The sequence below is a fragment of the Arachis hypogaea genome, chromosome 4, assembly GCF_003086295.3.
Source record: "Arachis hypogaea cultivar Tifrunner chromosome 4, arahy.Tifrunner.gnm2.J5K5, whole genome shotgun sequence".
Classification (NCBI taxonomy): domain Eukaryota; kingdom Viridiplantae; phylum Streptophyta; class Magnoliopsida; order Fabales; family Fabaceae; genus Arachis; species Arachis hypogaea.
Genome location: NC_092039.1, coordinates 74,231,785 through 74,240,613, shown reverse-complemented (window position 1 = coordinate 74,240,613; position 8,829 = coordinate 74,231,785). Strand labels below are relative to the sequence as shown.

General features: G+C 36.8%; 1 non-coding gene across 1 annotated transcript; it reads left to right on the top strand.

Annotated features, from left to right (window-relative positions):
* The first annotated feature begins 578 nt into the window (after positions 1-578).
* On the top strand, positions 579-685 carry LOC112798740 (small nucleolar RNA R71). Its single transcript, XR_003200337.1, has one exon. It is a non-coding gene; the product is annotated as a small nucleolar RNA R71 (small nucleolar RNA).
* The last annotated feature ends 8,144 nt before the right edge of the window (positions 686-8,829 follow it).

Below are 8,829 nucleotides of genomic sequence, written 5' to 3'. Positions count from 1 at the left end.
CCTCTGTTAGTGATGATAGATTGGGATTAGGTGGGTGTTGATAGGCTCTCTGTGAGGTATATTGGTGAGTTGCATTGTTGTTGGACTTGAGGTTGTGGCGTCTCTGGTCTTGACCTTGGTCTTGTTGATTTCTCCAACCAAAGTTGGGGTGATTTCTCCATCCAGAGTTGTAGGTTTTGGAGTATGGGTCATGGATTTGTCTAGGTGAGTTTTCAACATAGTTGGCTTGTTCCCAGTCACCTTCTTCTCCTATATTCACTCCTTCTTGAGTTGGTGATGAAGTGATGACTGCTGCAACTTGGTTTTCCTCCACCTTCTTGGCGAGATCTGCTAGCTGTTTGGTGATCACCTTATTTTAAGCTAGCAATGCATCCATGTGGTTCAGCTCCATTATTCCTCAAGTGTTACTTCTTTCAGAGGCATAGAAGTAGTCATTCTCAGCTACTGTTTCAATGACATCTATGGCTTCTTTAATGGTTTTCTTCTTGTTTAGAGAGCCCCCTGATGAATGATCTACAGCCTTCTTTGACTCATAAGAAAGACCTTCATAGAAAATATGAAGTTGCACCCATTCATTGAACATATCTGGTGGGCATCTTCTTGTTAAGTCCTTAAACCTCTCCCATGCCTCATAGAGAGTCTCACCATCTTGTTGCCTGAAAGTTTACACCTCAGCTCTCAGCCTGTTAATTCTTTGAGGAGGGTAGAATCTTGCCAAAAATTTGTTCACCACATCTTCCCAATTTGTCAAACTCTCCTTTGAAAAGGATTCGAGCCACTTGGATGCCTTGTCCCTGAGTGAAAAAGGGAACAACAGCAGCCTATAGACATCCGGGTGGACTCCATTAGACTTCACAGTGTCACAAATTCTCAGAAAAGTGGTTAGATGTTGATTGGGGTCTTCTTGAGCACTTCCTCCAAATGAGCAGTTGTTCTGAACAAAGGTGATGAACTGGGGTTTTAGTTCAAAGTTGTTGGCATGTATGGTGGGCTTCTGGATGCTACTTCCACAGTTTCCTGGATTTGGATTGATGTAGGAGCCTAGAACTCTCCTTTTCTTGCCCAGCATGATTTGCAGGGCCTTCTCTAGCATGGTTGTGAGCCTCTTCTTCATGATTGTTTTCCAAGTTCTCTTCCATGTTGGGTTCAAAGTACTCTTCCTCTTCCTCAGCACCAACAACTCCTTTCCCTCTTGCTTCCCTCCTTAATCTCCAGAGGGTTCTCTCAAGTTCTGAATCGAAGAAAGTTGAGGTTCCCTCTCTTTTCCCTGTCATACAACTAACAAAACACGCAGCAAGAGATAAAATGAAGAGGTTATTCTTGTTAGAGTGATTGTTAGTGTGAGTGATGCAAATTATCAAACAGTTAGTGTGTTAGTGAGCAAAATTGTAGATAATAACAAAGAAAGAAAGAAAGAAAAAGAGAGGGTATAGAGGATGAGGAAGAAGTTAAACAAAGTGAAAATAAATGACTGAATAAAGTAAACAAACAAAGGAAAAATGCTCAATCTAGTAAGCTTCCAACTTAATCATTGTTGATACAAAATCAATCCCCGGCAATGGCGCCATAAACTTGATGCATGAAAACTTGTCTCTCAATAAATCTCCCTTTGGCAAGTATACCAATTTTGTCGTCAAGTAAAAACTCACAATAGAGTGAGGTCGAATCCCACAGGGATTGATTGGTCAATCAACTTTAGTTGGAAGAGTATGCTAGTTGAGCTAAACAGAGTGTAGTTTGAGAATTGCAGAAAATTAAATGACGGAAAAGTAAATAGCAGAAATTAAAGTGCAGAATCTTAAATGGGGATTTGGGGTAATGAGCATGAAAATAAATGACAGAAAATAAAGAGAATAGGTAAGATCAGAAATGGGGGATTTATTGGGCTCAGGAGATGTTGTATTCTCCGGATCAAGTTCATTTTCATCTCTTCCTCAATCAATGCATCTATTGATCTCCTTGGCAATCTTAGGTGATTAGATTCCAATTCCTTGGTAATCCAATCTCTCTAAGCTTGAACAATTACCCAATTCCTTGATTTAATTGCTCATGGGAAGAGATGAAGTATGGTCACTGATTATACCACATGTATTTCCAAATCAAAATGTAGGGAGGATTACATGTCACTATATCCGCCCAGACCCCAATTTGGTCCAACATGAGAAAGTATTTCTAGCATGATCTCCTCATCCCTTTTCCAAGGCTCAGAGGAGAACCAATTATGGAGAGTTTCTTTTCCAAGACAACTAACCAATTGAATTAAGATCGAAAGCTTTCTAGTAAATCAAAAGAGAAGAAAGAAGAAGAGAATGAAAAATATAATTGATCCATCAAATTACAACAGAGCTCCCTAACCCAATGAAAGGGGTTTAGTTGTTCATAGATCTAGAAATGGAAAATGGCAGAAAATAATACATCCCAGCTAAAAGTGCAGAAAAGTAAATATACAGAGAGTAATTCTCCAAAGTGCCAAGCTTCTCTATAGTTCAGAACTACTCCTATATATACTACTCCTCTTGATCTTCTAGTGAGTTCTTCAAGTCTTGGATGTGGGCTTTGGATCTTGAGTTGAAGCAGTTCCAATCTTTAGTTGGCCCAGCTTGCAGAGAAGTATGAATTAGGCATGGGCGTTAGTGAAGTTAACGTTAAGTGACATTGTGGGTTCGAGAACGTTAGTGGCAATCACAATTTTCACTAACGTTCTAACCCCATATAGCCTACGTTAACTCCAACGTTAGTGGCACTAATGTGACCACTAACGTTGCCTTGTAAATCTTTGCTAGCGTTATTGGGACTCACCTTTCCCAATAACGTTGGCTTATAACCCTTTGTCCCTACGTTAGAGTTCACGTTTTAACGTGGCTCTTAACGTGGTTATGCCTCACCTTCAAGAGCGTTAGTGACACTTACCTTTGTCACTAACGCTCAAAGTGCCCCTACTCTCCACGTTAGAGCTCACATTAACTAAGTTAACATGGCCACTAACGTAGTAGTAATGCCATCTTCCAACGTTAGTGACAAAGGTGAGTGTCACTAACGTTCTCATCAATCTCAGCTCTACGTTAACTTTCATGTTAGTGGTCTTAACGTGACCACTAACGTGGGCAATGCTAGTTGATCCAACGTTAGTGACAAAGGTGAGTGTCACTAACGTTGGCATTGTTCCTCTCTTCTACGTTAGAGTTCACGTTAATTAAGTTAACGTGACTCTTAACGTGGCTCATTGCCAATTTTTGGAACGTTAGTGGTGTTCACATTTACCACTAACGTTGGAGCTTTCTTTTGTCTCCACGTTAACTACCACGTCAACTTAGTTAACATGGTAATTAACGTGGGCTTATGATGGCTTCGCGGGCGTTATTGGTGATCACTTTTCTCCTTAACGTTGCAAGCTATTTACCATTCCACGTTAGTGGTCACGTTAACTAGATTAACGTGAGTACTAACGTGGTTCTTCCTTGCTTCTTTTGTCCTGAAATCAAGCAAATAAAGTGCATCAAAGCTCTAGCTAAAGTTTTGAGATTATGCATCATCAATTTATCATTCAATTCTAGCAAAATCCTCATGAAATCATGTGAAATTCACAATAGTTGCTTGAATCAAGGTGTAAGTGTATTTTCATCCAAAACTTTCCTTATTCACTAAGAAAATGCATGAAACTACCTTAAAACAGTAAAGAAAAGGTCAGTGAAATTGGCCTAGATGCACTGGCATCAATACTAGTCAGAAATTCAGTTCGGAGTAACTTTTACCGTCTGATAAAATAATTAATGGCTAATATTTCTTAAGAAATAAATTATGAAAGGATGGCTAATATAAATCCTGGTACATAATTTCCTAGATAAAAATTATTTTTGCACTGATTCTGAGGTATTTGGTTACTAGAGTTTTTCTCGACACATGGAAAGCCGTCACTAAAAGTGTTTTCCCGGCGTAAAAAATCTCTAGTGCAAAAAATAAATCAATGGTAAGCTAAGATTTACTATTTGCTAGTCAAATTTGACTTAGAGGAATTAATTACTATCATAAAGTCAAGTTTGACATATTAATTACCTTTATTTTTTTACCATTGATCTTGCCTCACTAATAGTTATTAGGCCGTGGTTCAAGATTTTGTGGAATAAGTTATAAAATAGCTAGAAAAGTTAGTTTACCGAAAATCGGGTTCTTATATTCTATCCTCTTTAAAGAAAAATTTGCCCTCAAAATTTTAGCTATGCACAAGGAATTATAGGGACATTTATGTCATGCTTTATAGTTAAGATCCTTAATTAGCATAACACTTACCTAAACCGAAGGGATCAAACCTAGTGGCACTTGTTAGTAGTCACAATAAAAAAATTTTCCCTGTTGTTGTGCCTAGAAGTGCCTTGGTCCTTTTAGTTTAAGCAGTCTCTTGCTCGGTGTCCTGCTCTGCCACAAAAATACCAAAACATTTGTTCTGAATTGCAAGGTCTGCTGCCATGATTCTTTCTACATCTTGAGCATATTGAGCCTCCTTGAATTTGTGGAAATTATTTTTCTTGCTCCTGTCCCTGGTTATGATTGTTAATACAGCCATTGATATGAATAGCAGGGTTACCATTTTGTTATTGCTGACCATTAACCTTGAAATCTCTACCTCGAGGGGCAGGCAAACTTCGATTAAAGTCTTGTTATATATCTTTCCAACAGCTTGCTCATGCAATTACTAACTTATTAGTATAATCCTCATCCAACTAGCTCTTATTTACCAACTCCATAGAGTTCCTAATATCTATCAGTCCTATTGAAGCCAGCAGTTCCTCCCTAAGACCTCCTTCATACTTAATACACTTTCACTCTTCATATTCCGCAAAATTTTTCTAGCAAACTTTCAAAAATCAGCACAAGTCCTCAAACTTTCGGGTGTACTCAGCTACCGTCATGATTCCCTGCCTCAAATGTAGCAATTCTAACTCCTTAGTGGTATGGGCAGACGGAGAAAAAATACTTCTTGTAGAACTTAGTGCTGAAGTCGGACTAAGTAATCTCAGTGCCTCCTTGTCCAAACAATTGGCTCACTCCCTACCACCAATATTATGCATCCCCTTCAGCATGTAAGTGGCGAACTCCACTTATTTTCCTTGAGGAACATGTTGCACCTGCGGAGCCCATTCTGTGGCACGAAACCAATCATCTGCCTCGGTCGAGTTGGTGGTTCCAGAGAATTAGGACGGGTTAACTTTAATGAAAGACGCCATAGTCATCGGCCTATCTTCCTCAAGTACGCCATTTTTCGGTCTGTTTCATTTCCATGGCCGTGCCCATTACCGTTCTCCAATTGTTGTTCCATTATTTTCACTTCTATGTTAGTTATAGCGACGAAATCATGCACATCTACAGCTATTGCGTTCATAGATTTTAGCAACGCAACCGGGTCAAATGCTGGCTCAGAACTCATACTCTCTTGATGGGGGGTTACGCCTGTTTGCAAACATCGAGGTCCTGTTGATACCAAATTGTCAACATTAAAGTGATCAGTCTTAACATATCCAGTTTAAGTGCTAGCATTTCCAAAATGTATGCTCACAGGAAATCATGCAATTATATCATCAGAGATATCCTAGTGGCATGATATAAGAAAAGCAGAGTATGCAGTGAAGTATAGTTAGTCTATTCCCAAGGATCTACTAAGAATGAACTGCTCTGATACCAACTTGTAATGACTCAACTTCTAGTTCATCATGACCAAGGCTAGCAGCTAAGCACTACTATTCAGCTAACCTTAGGGACTCTCAACCTTATATTAAATATATACATATGAGCCTGTAGCACTAGTCGAGATCTCATGATAGATAGATGTAACAGAATAGGTAATAGTTAAACAGATAATATCTATATAAAGCATAGAAAACACAGAACAGAGTAATATCATACATATATGCCCAAAGAGTCATTTAGTACATCATAGTTTACATCAGGTTACGTTGTTGCTTATTCATATAAATATTTACAGACTCCATTATTTATATTAACAGTCCCCGACTCACAAGAACCACCCTAGTCTGGGACCCCTTCTAGCTTACGTATATAAATATTTACAAAAGCAACTAGCTCTCTAAAGTCTATACAAAGCGAGGGCAAACACCACTACTACTATTGCTACTATTACTGCTGCTGGGCATGGATATCTTGGTAGCTGAGGAAACACTGTGCTAAAGTAAGGAGAGAGTTATTAGACACACCCGTAATGTTGTTGCTCACATGTCCTAATGCAGAAAACTCAAAGAAGATCACGTTGGTTTCCATCTGCGGGAACGAGAAAAATAAGGGGAAAGAACCTAAGGTTCCCAGCAGGGTACTAAGCAAGAAACTAGGGATTCCGTAGCCGTCTAAGAGTTCACGCAGTTATGTCGGTAAGTCTCATAAACAAGTGCAAGCACAAGCATATAGCAGAATAGTAAACAAGCACAGAACACAAGAAACATAGATAAATCACAATCATAGAGAAATGCAACAACCAAGTATGATGCATGCCTGGTCCTATGCAAGCCATTAGCTCACACGTAAGTTGACTATCTGCAACCCAACGTCACCCAAGACTAAGCCTGAATATGGTTTTTTAACTGCATACATTCTGCATATGTGCCTAATGGACAAAGCCACATGCATTCTAGCAACTTACAATCGTAGCAGAGCTTGACACCATAGTATGCTAATAATTAGAGAAATTGGTTTCAACATAAAGTGGACATCCCCACATCTTATGGTTATGATTCCATCATAGCAGAAACTCCTTCTTTCCAGATAATCTCTTAGCATGATTCTAGTTCTATCGGAGCAGACACTCCTCCTTTTCAGATAATCTCTTAGCACCTTTGGGTTTATAGTTTCATTTTTTCACAGCACTTTTCAATAAACTTTATCTCTAAGGGACTCTTTTGTCCTTCTCTTTTATAAAAACTTGTGCCAATCTCTTCTCTTTAAATCTCTCAACCTTTGTCACATTTACTATTCTGCCTTTGGTACTTTTGTATATTTTCAATTTTGTCCTTTTGTACATATTTTTTCTTTTTACCGTTTTCTTTAGACTTTTAGTGACGCTTTTACTACTAATATTATTACTTTACTATTTTAACCTTATATCCTTCCTAACATACTTTTTTTACTCTTTATTAAGTTAATTAACCATTTTTACATTTACTTTATGCCCAAAATTACTATTTTACCCCTAAATGCTCTCGTTTTTTCATTCATTTTATTTAGCGTTAAAACTTTATGAGATTAATTCTAACATTTTTTATGACCAAATTATCCCTAATAATTAGTAATTACTTTCAATTTTATCTCTAGGGACCTAAAATATTATTTTATTCTTTATTAATTCATTAATTGTTTTTGTTATCATCACTTTTTACTATTTTACTTCTAACTTTTATTATAGCTTTTATTTAGGCTCAAAATTTTATTTTTTACAAATTTGACCCAACTAATTTATATAATTATTAATTTATTTTTAATGACACTAAATTCAAAATTTTACTTATTTTCATTTAAATTACATGTTTAACCCTCTTTTTACCTAAAATAACCATAACAACCTTTTTTATTTTACACACATATTCCATAGGATTAAAATCAGTTTTTTATATTATTTCTAACACTCTAACATGTCACTTTCCAAGTCTTTTAGTGGCTGAATTTTCAGGGGTGCAATTTTGTAATTTTGCCCACTTTTAGTAATGCTTATACTTGAAACTTAAACCTCAAGTGTCACAATTAATTTCAGTGGTTTCATACAATTTTTAGAGGCAAATAAGCTTCATATATCACTCAAATAACAAGTAAAAAACAAATAAGTACCCCTAAATTTCACAAAGTGGCTTATATGAATGCCGAATCAAGCAAAAATATATTCTAACTATTCTTAATCCTTACCTCTCATTTAATTCCATCACTAGACCTTCAAATACCATAAAAATACTCTCTCAGAGGCTGGAGCACGTTTGGGCATGGTGCAATTTTTTTCTTGGCCAAAAACGTCGCAAAAAGTGTTGGAATTTAACCACTTTGAGCTTGAATTTGTGTAGCTTCTTAGGCGTGCTCTAGATGGACTTCAATAGGAGTTTTCTAGATACATAAGAGAGCAAAAATTCACCATAATCACTTCTAGAAAAATAAAAAAAATAGAGAAGAAACAAGAGCTCACCTTGTTAAATTTTTGATAAAAATGCGAAAATTAGTGAAAACAAGCAAGAAATAGTGTTTGCATGGGTTTGACTCTTGAAGAACACATGAAGAAAAATAGAAGAACTACTGGAAACAAGGATGAAATTCAGAGGTAAGGTGCAACATTTCTCTCTCTCTTTCTCTCTGAAGAATTCAGTCAAAAAAGATGGTAAAAATGCATAAGAGTGTGTAAAATTTGTGACCAATATTTAATTAAATAAAAATTTAAAGTCTTGATAAATTTATAATGGTAAAAGGGTGAAGAAAAATCATATGAAAAAGGACCTGAATTGAGAGGGAAGTGGAGTGAGTTTGAGAGAGAATAATCAGCGTCATAATGATTTGTTTATCCGCAGTTAATCCCAATTAGTTACTTGTGACTAAAAATAAAACAAAGAAGAATAAAAGGCTGAGACAATCTTGGCCCAGTGGTTGAAAGGAAGGGGTGAGTTACTTAGGTGGTAAAGAAGAGGATTCGGGGTCTCTAGGAGTCGTTTGCGAAATACTAGTCAGAAATTCGGTTCGAGATAACTTTTATCATCAGGTAAAATAATTAATGGCTAACATTTATTCTTAAAGAAATAAATTATGAATGGATGACTAATATAAATCTTGGGACATAATTTTTAGGTAAAAAAA